Below are 11,648 nucleotides of genomic sequence, written 5' to 3' on the forward strand. Positions count from 1 at the left end.
CTCCTGCTCGTCCTGTCTTTACAGCCTAAGATCCATGTTTACATGTGTGCTCTATGCTTAGATTATGTACAAGATCAATCCTAATGCAGATGCTATGGAAGTCACTGTTTACGGAACTGTATTGATTAAGAAATAATAAAAAGAAATGTAGAAATAATTAATGTAGATGTGCCCTTTCTTCTGACTATCCTTAGTGTTTGCTTGGACTCAAAGGATTATACTAATTTTAAGTATATAAGACATTATATGATTTTTGTATAAGTATATTGAACATTGTATGATTTTGAGTTTTTCTTTTGCCCCTTTTTACTTTTTTGTGTCTTAAAAATCTGTAATGGACACTTTATTGATTTGTTTTAAATTGTAAAGAAGAGATTACTATTAAATATGCATCAATTTTAACCCACTAGTTTTATTTCTGTACATGTCTTCTAGGAAATGATTTCAAATGTGAAAAAAATGGTCACAAAACTTTTATAGATGAATACATATTGAAACAAGAGTTTTAGAAAAATATTTAAATATGTTGACTAAATCCAGTATGACTGAATAATTTGAATGTATATATGTGTGTGTGTGTGTGTGTGTGTGTGTATGTATGTAACCAAATCAAATATATTTTGTTGTTTTTTAAGACAAGGTTTTTGTGTGTAGTTTTTGCTGTAATTTTTGCTGTCCTGGAATTGTGTTTGTAGATCAGGCTGGCTTTAAACTCACAAAGACCCACCTGCCTCTGCCTCCTAAGCGTTGGGTGGGATAGAAGGTGTGTGTGTGTGTGTGAACACCACCCAGACATGAAAGATATTTTAAGGAATCGCTATGGTGATAATGTTCTAACACCTTTAAATGTGCTATTAGTTTTTATTGTAAGAATAGTTCATTGAGAGAGCATACATATTTAATTTTAGAGAATTAAAAACAAAGATGAGGAGAATGACAGAATGGGACATTTTCAGTGACACACACAAATGCTTGCTCTGTCCATGCTCACAGGCCTTAGTGAGGGATTTTAACAGTATTCAGAAAAGGGACACACCCAGGAAGTCAACAATAGGTGGAAAGCAGAGGTACAATTGAAGGTAAGAAAGTAATACATCATACTGGGGTGAGATCATCACAGATATACAATAACCACTGTCAGAAATGCACCATAGGAGGGAAATGCTGTGTTGTACTCAGTGTGTAGCTCTGTAATGCACAGACCAGTGTAGTGACACTGCTCTCACTGGACATCCACATTAGGTAAAATGTAATTGTTAATAATTGTACGTACGTATACCTATCCACATATGTTTATAGTGTAAACTACACACATAAGATATATAGACATGTATGTGCATGCACACCCATATGTATAATTGTACATACAAGTACACACACACACATACATGTAGAATGAAAAGAATGGATCTTTTCATGGCAGGAAACAATTTACCTTTAAAAAACTTTGATTGCCCCTTCTGCAAGTGCTGTTCTCTTAGAACCTCCTCGGTCGTGTGGATTGAACACAATTTCAAGTAAGATTTTGTTCTAATGTACACATCAGGGCTTATAAAGCTAAAGCCCCGTCACTGCACAGAAACCTCCAATTTGAGACTGTTCACTTTATATTTGAAGAAGAGGGATAAGTACAGTCATGTCAAGTACTTACAATGAATGTACTATGAAAGTTTCACATAATAAAATATAACTTTCTATTATTGTGTGGAAGATCTGTCATTAGAAGAAACTCTTTCAGTGACAAGCTTCAGAGGCATAACTGGCTCTGCATCCGTACAGCTGGCTAATATGAAGTACTAAAGCATATATAATTTGCTTTCATCTAATAAAGTTTAGAATTCAGCTTTCATTTCCTTGTCTTTGCCTTTAAGTTTCCTTTGAAAGAGTGGGGGAGAATCGAGAGCAGAAAAGAATGAGAAGAACCCATAGCCAGGGAGGAAGAGAAACTCACGGAGATTAATGATGGGGATGGCTGCTTCTGGGTGTGTCAGTAGTACAATTTGATTCAGCCTCTGGGCGGCTTTCAATATTCCTGACCAACTCCAAGGTGCCAGTTTCAGATCGCGTCTGGCTACTGCAGAGATCATTTCCACAAATATAAACTGCTCTTTTACAATTTTCTCCTCTTTGCTCTGAGCTCTCTCTTGGGTGCTCTGCTCTGCGGAGACCTGGTATTAATTTTACACAGACACATTAGGCACATCTTTCCTGTATCTTCTCAGAGCTTCAAAAGCGAATGCTTCATTCCAATGCAGTTTATTGCCTCCATGTTGTTTCTCTGCTCTGCACATTTGATAGGGAATCTAAGAAAGTAGGTTAAGACTCACTGATTTGACCCACTATGACAATTGCTAAGTAGTAATGTAAAGGGACATGTGTGGTGGGAACGTGAATGACTTAAAATTTATATTCTTGGATGGAGATTCATTATACTTCCAAACACCCTGCTTCTAATTTTTTAATAGCATTCTTAATTTTAGAGATTTTTTTTTTTTACTTTAAGGGTTCTGAATGAGTGAATCATATGGCAGTTGACAACTGTGCTGCCGACATCTGCCCTGGGCCCACCATACCCACCAGTGTCAGGCAGACCAAGCATTTGTGCCACAAAGGCAAAGGGGTGGAGAAATTGAGCTATGTTTGGTTGTTCCAGGTGGTGTATGAATTCCATGGATTTCTAGAGTAGACTAGCTTTAGAATAATGAGAAGCTGCTATTGTAGAGAGGGTTCTGTCTTGGGCACACATAGTAGGGCCATACTTTGTTTCCGGCTTGATTTCTGTAGAGTCAGGTCTTGGCTAATGAATTCTGAGTGGGAGCAATGGTTAGTACGTCCTTGCTCATCCCAGATGCTGTGGTAGCCACTGTTGCACTGTGTGGTGAAGGTCTTAGTGTAGCTGACTGCAATCAGCCTAGCACCTTCACAGACTTGAAGCATGGCTTTGGTCTAGTTCCAAAAGATGGCCTTCAATTTGGATTTTCTACTTTCCCAGAATTTGTAAGAATTACCTGGCATATTTTCTAGTGAACCCTTTCATGGCTAAGACAGTCAAAGCCAGCACAAGTGTGCCCAATTCAATAACTAAATGCTCAGATTTCTTGAGCATCCTGCTATGACTTTCTCTCTGTAGATGGAAGGTGTTTTTAAAACCTAAGATTCCTCTCAAATGTGATGGGTATCATGAATGTGATAAATGCATAGAAGATCTTGAGGCTCCTTCCACTTACATTTATGGTTTTCAAGTTCTAAGGGTTTGTCTAAATTCTAATGTAATAAGATTTGATGAATAAACATACATTCAGCCCTATTTTCCTTAACTACACTATTAACCTCCTAATGTCTTTCCTTAACTTGTACTATGCTATTAAACCGTTCTGATCTCTTTAAAATGACCACTACAGAGGAAAATCCAGAATGGCTCTCTGAGAATCTTAGAGTAGTTTCGGCCACCGAAAATCCAATTTGTCAGTTGTCTGTTCTCGCCGGGCCTCACCTGACAGTGGCCTGGAATTTTCAGGCTAGATTAGTACACAGCACTCAGTCCCTAAGCTGCTGAGCTGTCTGGCACTCTTGGGTGAAGTTTAGGCTGCATAACTTCCCATGTCCCTTGTGAATATAAAGTTCTCTAGACAGTAGTAGCACAGAAGCCACTTTGACAGTAAATACTTATTTTCTTATTTTGTCCCTTTTTCATGTCTGATAGACAGCACCTCCTTGGTCCTGGGTACATGATAGACGGTTGGCATTCGAAAGTCTTTGCTCTTCAGTCAGGCAGCATCCTTGGTCTCTCTCCACTATATGACAGTACTATCCTCCAAGTTATGATGGTCACACATGTCCTCAGACATTGCTCAAACCCTGAAGGTACAAGAGCATTAGAGAGTCTCTCTCCATTTGGATGCCAAATACTTTCCAAAAGAGCCATTGTGTTTCCAAACTGGAGAATTTTGCTCTGAAATGCGGTTTTGGGGGGATTATTTTTGGATAATTTTAGATAATAAAAAGATGCATGTGTGAGTTCCACATAAGAACATAGCAGCAGTCTTTCATTTTAATCTCCACTAGGACTTTTTTCATTACAAGGATGTAGTCACGGGCTACGTGCAAACATTTACAGTTTCAGGACAGGAGTGCCACATCATCCGCCTCCCTTTCAAACACCGGCAGTAAACTTGCTTTTTATAGAATCTTTACACTTTCACAGTACTTGCAATCTCAAGTAATGGGGAGGGTTAAGTTTCGTTTTAAGTTTTCTTCTTTTGGAAAAGAATTGAAAACACTGCCTTCTGCCCAAGAGGTTTACAGTGACTCTACGTGTCCTCGCTGGAGACAGCAAAAGGAATTAGCTTTTATTATTCTGTGTATTTAGCTATCATACGGCTGCTGGTGATAAAATCTTCGTTGTCAGAAGAATTTATTTATTACTTTTCCCTGTTTTTACTCTCATACCCTCTGACCTGGAAGCTACTGGTAATCAAAATGAAACAGCTAGCTAGGACTCAGACTGATAGCTGGTAGATTTGTGTACGTTGTAAGGTATGTATGTGTGTGTGCATGTATGTCTGTGTGTTAGTGTGTGTTTTGTGTCTGTGTGTGTGTGTTTGCACTGACGCATGCACTGTCTGCATACATCTTTTCACTTAATTGATTTTTAAACTGTACTCATTAATTTTTGGTGTGGGAGATAGATGTCCTTCCCTGATAATCTTTACTGATAACCCCGTGACTGGAAATTGACTTGTTACACATGATAAAATGAAGGAGGCTGAGCCAGATTAAGAGGAAACGAAATAGAGTCAAAAGAGGAGAAAATGAGCCTGCAGCCAATAGGTGAGAGGGGCTGCTGCTCTGCGATTCAGGATTATTTGATCAGCGCAGGGCGGAATGCAAGGGGAAATAGCAGGCAGCACAGTTGTTTAGTACTCTATCTACAAACTACCATCTGTGAAATGATTAGGCCATTTCAGTGTCGAGTGGGTAATGCTAGACGGAGAGAAGCAGGAGATGTGAATGAACCCAAACAGCTCAGGTCACAAGACAGTTGTGTGCGTAGACGCTATTTGGGCCAGCCATCTGTTCCTAAGGAAAGAGATGCGGCGAGGCCGGGGATTTTCAGATCTTTGGTTTCTGAATTACCCTTGAGAACATTTTACGTTATTTTTAGAACAATGTAGTGTTTTCAGACTGAAGGGAACACACAGATGAAACGCATAAGCAGAATTTCTTAACGAGTATGAATGGAAGAAGAGAGAGGAGAGAAGTTACAGCACTATGGAAGGAGGGCTCCAAGGAGCAGAGCCTTGAGCCCGTCAGCATGTGGCCCTCAGCATGCCGGGGATTAGCCCAGTAGTACTATTTGAGAGTGCTTTTACTCAAGACAGGGCTCAGGAATATGCTTCAGCCCAATTTATTATTTTACTCTGTCAAACTTAAAAAGAGCTGCTTTGTTTTGGTTCCTTCTGAGTTTTGAAATGTTTTCATCACATGTCTGAAGACAGGCTTTACGCAGCAGGTGTTAAGGCTCCAGTGAGGTCTGTTGGACAAATGATTCATAAATATGTGCGCCCATGCTGTACAATAGTTGAATAGAACCACACAGATGGAGTCGCCCTATTCTATTGAGGAAGTGGTATGTGTTTTTGTAAAAACTGTGATACACATGGGTTTTTAGCCAAGGAGCCCAGACTCTGAGAAAGTTTTTGGAATAATTTACTTATGTTGTACTGATTTGTACAGAGGAAGTGTGATGTAAATAGAGCCTCGCTGCATGTTACAAAAGGGCCTGGGAGGGTCTTAATATGGGAAAGCAGGGACATATCTGGGGACTATGGCGAGAGTATAGATAGACTGAATTTGCTGTTGAATACGTGATTTCTTGTAGTTTTACAGTAGCATTAAGAATTAAGCTGGATTAAGCAGGAGCGGAGGCCATGGTTTGAAGGTTGAATGAAGTGACTTTGGATTGCAACACGTTGCATATGGTTACAAATGTGACATTATGATCAGGAAACATCATTGTCTGCTGTAGGTTTAGAGACAGAGCTTCCCCAGACCTTTGCTTAGCATTCTTAAGCTAAACCTTAGTAACTGAAATAAGGCTTCAGTTCTCCTGCATGGTGTCCCAGGATGCATCTGTTTCATATTTTCTAGACTATTTGGAGATGATATGACTCTGTTCCATAGTTTACTTGAAAGCATTCCCCCACCTGCTTTTTCCATACACTCTACCTGGGATTTTATCCTTTATGTGCACATTCACAGGGTTAGACATTAGTGAAAGGACCCAATGGGCTGATGGCTAAAGGGCCTTGGCTTTTAGAAGAGAGATTTTAGACCTTATTCAAAACACTGAGTCTCATTCATACTGAGTCTCGTGCTAGAATCTTGTTTATTCTTCTTTATTATCAAAGGCAGACATCAGCAGAGACTGTCGTGAAGGCTTCAGAGAGGAAGGAGGAGAGGCAGGTGTGGAGAGAAGAGAGGCAGAGTGGTGGTTATTCTCACTGTTAATGAAAAAGCTGAAATCATCTGCTATAGACGGAGCCAAGAATAAAAGACACTGGCTTGGCATTTTCCTGAGTAACACATTGTTTGATGGCTTTTTTTGGTTAATTGTACCGCTTCTTGGTTAATTGTGTTCTGTTAGCTTGAAAGTAAAGGCCAACAGAGGAAGAAAGCATGGCTCCCACTGAGCACAGGTGAAGGCAAGCCTTTGATTAGCGACTGTGGCTGTAGCCTAAGTGTTTGTCACTATTTTTGACTTGCTTACTGGATTCATAATTTACATGAAAATGGCTAATAGGTGTACAGCTGCTGCGTTCCTCAGCTGGCCACTTGGTGTTTTGGAAGCTTTATTTCAGTGAATTCTGGAAATGCCTCTTCTATCCTTCTTGCTTTTGACTTCCTAGTTCACCTGCCAGTATAATTACTTACTAAGAACAATGTTGTCCTTTGTGATTTAAATGGTTCAAAGTAGTGGGAGTTTATCGTAATTGGCATTGGTAGGATTTAATATATTTGTGGCAATTATTTCTTTTTAATTGGCCTTTATATGAAGGTGGTATAATTCCTTATGATGTTTTGCACATGAAAAAATATTTATATGCAGGTGTGTGTCTGGGAGTGATGAAGGAAGGAAGGAAGAAAAATAGAGAGGAAAAGAAGGGGAGAGAGAAAAGGAAGGTGAGAGGGGGTGGAAGGGATGGAGATTGGAAGGGGCAGAATGAGACAGGGAGCCAGAGAGAGAAAGAGGGAGGAGAGAGAGAGGGGGAGAGAGAGAGAGAGAGAGAGAGAGAGAGAGAGAGAGAGAGAGAGAGAGACAGAGACAGAGAGACAGAGAGACAGAGAGAGACAGAGAGAGAGAAGGAGGAAAGAGAGAGAGGCGAGGAAGAAGAGATAGGTAGGGAGAATTCTGACAGGTTTTCATTTGGTACTGAACATTTATATATTACTTCTGGTTTGCAAAATTTAATATTCCTTTTAGAAGTGTCTGATTTCAAAAACTAATACATATTAGACAGTATAAAGATCATACTGAATAGAAAATAGATACTTCTTTAGTGTATTTCTTTTGAATATGAGAATAAGAATACACACACATTTATACATATAAATATAACACACACACACACACAGACAACACAAACTCTTACTGCCAACTAAGGATTAGCTGTCACCTTCATTTGTCAAAATATGCTTCCTTAGGTTTAAGTGGTATACAGTGTTGAAGTTGAACCAATTTTTATAGTGTTTGAAGTTCCAAAAATTTGATTTGACTGAAAGTTTTTAATCTATAAGACCATGAATTATTCAGATATTTTTCTTTCCATAATTACTGATCATGTTAAGTGCATATGACTAAAATGTTTAAATGGAATATGATACAAATGACCTTATATCAATTATCACATTGTTGTTATATAATTGAATAGGAATTGCAGTAAAAGAGAGTCACATTTGAAAAACATACTTTGCCTGAGCAACAGGAAGACTAGCATTCACACTAATAAAATGAGGAGATGTTAGAGTCTCTAAACCCATTGGTCAGGGTGTGGATGGTTTGATTTATTTGCTAGGGAATATTCATTACTTAACAATCTTTGGAAAAAAATGACTGGAAGCATTTTTAGAGTCAGTTTGAATAATAAAATTTGCTGCCATCAGCATATAGGTTCATTTAGGGTCAAGCTCTACTTGGGAACAGGAAGACTTAACAGTGATAGGAGAGTCGAGTGTGAGCACTGGTTCCTGCAGAGCTTCAGAACTGCAGAATTGCAGGATGCTCTCTTCATCTCTACTTCTGAATCCAGCTTTTCTGTTGGTATCTATACCATGGCTTTCTTTTTACCACAACTATGTTTTATCCACAACTCTATTTCTATATGTACTTATATATCTCTGCCCATATTCATTAAATATCAATTTCTGTGTTTATAGAGACATATACATTATAATGCCTACAAAATACTATACTATACATGCAATTGTTGGGTATTTATTTTAATTTAATAAATTTCTCTAGAGAGATTTTTATGTCATCATTTGAACTGAATTATGTCTCAATGGCTGTTATATGGTTTTGAGTAAACACACACACACACACACACACACACACACACACACATATATATTGGTTGTTTAAATTGTGTATCATTACTAACAATCATACCCAGGAGATATTTTCTCTGTATTGGTATATTTACATGAATGGAAACAAAGAAGATATATTTCAACATATGTATTTATCTTTTTATTATTATTACATTTACTTTTTTACAATTCAGTCATAACTTCTCTCCCGGCTTATTCTCTCACAGTTCCTCATCCCATTCCTCTTACCCCACTGTCTCCAAGAGGATGTCTTCATCTAACCCCTCCCCTGTTGGGAGCTGCAGTGCCAAGATGGCACGGACATCCTGTCCTCCCACTTGTAAACAACTGACTGCGCAGGTGCAAAAGGCAAAAGGCCAAAGTCACTGCCCATCCCGGGGCGTAATATGGGGTGATGAGTGAACAGCCAATCAGAAGTGAACACGCCACTCTAGGGTACATATAGCAGTGCCATTCCCGGGCTTGGGGTCTTTTCCGCTTTTGCTGTTACAAGAAGTAAAGCCTCGTCTGTAGTGATACCCGATTACTGCCTCCGTGTCCTTATTCGAGGGCGAAGGGGACACAGAAGAGGTGCGCGCAACACTCCCCCAAGGACCTCATGTCTTTAGAGGATTAGGCTCATCTTCTCTCCCTGAGGCCAGACCCAGCAGTCCTCTGCTGTATATGTGTTGGGGGTTTTGGACAAGCTCATGGATGCTGCCTGGGTGGTGGCTCAGTGTCTGAGAGACCTCAAGGGTGCAGGTTAGTTGAAACTGCTGGTTTTCCTATGGGATCACTCTCCTCTTCAGCTTCTTTCAGTCTTTCCCTAACTCAACCACAGGGGCCCCCAACTTCAGTCCATTGGTTGGGTGTAAGTATCTGCATTTGTCTCCGTTATCAGCTTATTGGGCCTCTCAGAGAACAGCCATGCTAGGCTTCTGTATATAAGCACATCACAGCATCAGTAATAGTGTTAGGCCTTGGAGCCTCCCTTTGAGATGGATCCCAAGTTGGGGTGGTCACTGGATCATCTTTCCTTCACTCTCTTCTCTGTTTTCATCCTTGCAGCTCTTTCAGACAGGTACAATTTTGGGTCAGAATTTTTTTTTTTTTTGATTACAAAGAGAAGTTTTTATTGATAAATAAATTATGATTAAACATTATGACATTTTTAGAGAATAAAAGCTTCAGAGTCGCCGTCTCCCCAACTCTGACCCTAGCTCCTAGCCTCAGCCTTCTTGCTGGGAGCTTTGGATGAAGTCTTGGGGGGTAACTCAGGTCTTTTGGGGTTCTCAGGAGTCTTTGTCTTCCTGGCCCTAGGTGTGGGTTGTGCTTTGTGTCCCATGTCCTGGGAAGGAGTGGGCGCTTTGGTCTTCTGTACTGTCTTAGCCCCCTGAACAACTGTCTCAGTATTGGCGAGGGAAGCAACACTATTCTGGACCTTGTTGGCCGAGGGCTTTGATTTCTCACACACACCTTTGGTTTTCCCATGGGCATCTGCTCCTTGCTTGCTCTCACTGTGTTTGACCTTCTGGCCTTTGCTGGTGAGACGGTCCCCAGCAACTTTGCCTTGTTTTAGGGGGGGGCCTTTCTGACATCTCTTGGTTTTGCCTTGGCTTTCTTGGGTGCCAGCTCCAGCGTAACTGCTGAGCAAGGATAAGCCTTCCTCTTCTGCCCGGGTTTTAGAGCCGCTTTCTGCGTCTTGGACTTGCCGACTTGGTCTTTCTTCAGCAATCCAGATTTCTTGGGGCCTATCTCCTTGGCGCCTGCAGCTCCCCTGCGGGCTTTCGGGGCACAAGATTTCTTTTTCTTGGGCTTGGAAACTAGTTTGAAGCTGCCAGTGGCACCCCTGGCCTTGGAGTTGGCAGGCCTGGTGAGGAGGCCGCGATGCACTCCGGTTTCTAGAGCCTGCTTCAACAGGTACTTGAAGCGGGTGGTGTCCACTGTTGGGTACTTATGTTGGATATAGACCTTGATGGCTACGACTGATGTGCCCTGGCGCTTCTCCCCGGCCCTTAGAGCCTCCAGCACCATGTGTAGCATCGTTGGGTTCCGTTGGCCTACTTGGATTCTGCTGAAACTTGGACCTGGCTCGTCAGCCCCAGGGAGCCCACATGATCCAGAAGGTGATGTGTCCATGGAGGGAGAAGAGGAGGAGGAAGAAACACTGGAGACACTCCCTGGAGCCAGGGCACAGGCAGCAGCAGGCCAGGCCGGTGCGCACTCAGGTCCAGAATTTTTAACTGTGGGATGGCAACCCCATCTTTTCACTTGATGACCTGGTATCTTTCTACTGGAGGCAAACTCTACAAGTTTCCTCTCCCCACTGTTAGGCATTTCATCTAAGGCCCCTCCCTTTGAATCCTCAGAGTCTGTTACCTCCCATATCCCTGGTACTTTCTAGAGGGTCCCCCCCACCTCACACACCCTCCCAAATATGCAATGAAATTTTCAAAGACATTTTTCTCTATTTGATTACATCTGTTGTAAATCCTAGCATGCACACACTGAGGTGCACTGCCAGTTGACTATGTTTTGGCTTCTCTTGCTGTTCTCTTCCTACTCTTTAGCCTGTTCCCCACCTGCAGCCTTCTGCCCCAGGCAGCCCTCCTTTTCCACTTGCACATCTCAGGAAATAGGATTTGAAATTCTAGGTTGAAGCTTCATAATATTTAAGCTTGACAGAGATTGCCAAATATTCCCCCAAAGGAGACTATTTCCAGTAGAGCACATACCTGTAGGAAAAACTGATAATTTTAAGTAAAACTAAATATTGTTCCCCAAAAATAGTCAAATTAAAATGACATTATAGAAAAACATTTGATAAAATGTAAAAGAATAACCAAACCAATATTGTATACAACAAACCAAAGCAAATATATTTATTCACTAAAATTACATTATTAAAAAGTAGCATTATAATATAAAAATCAGTCAAAGGAAAAAATCATGTTAAAAGAAATTAAAATATGAAGAGACAGAATAATAATGCTAAAGTTTTACTGGAAACAGAACAAACAAAATTAAACATTGCACCACATTTATGTTCAACTAAAATC

General features: G+C 40.6%; 1 pseudogene; it reads right to left on the minus strand.

The window, feature by feature from the left end:
- Positions 1-9,805: 9,805 nt before the first annotated feature.
- LOC117722707 (histone H1.8 pseudogene) lies at positions 9,806-10,926 on the minus strand (annotated as a pseudogene).
- Between the last annotated feature and the right edge of the window lie 722 nt (positions 10,927-11,648).

The sequence above is a fragment of the Arvicanthis niloticus genome, chromosome 17 (genome assembly GCF_011762505.2).
Source record: "Arvicanthis niloticus isolate mArvNil1 chromosome 17, mArvNil1.pat.X, whole genome shotgun sequence".
Classification (NCBI taxonomy): domain Eukaryota; kingdom Metazoa; phylum Chordata; class Mammalia; order Rodentia; family Muridae; genus Arvicanthis; species Arvicanthis niloticus.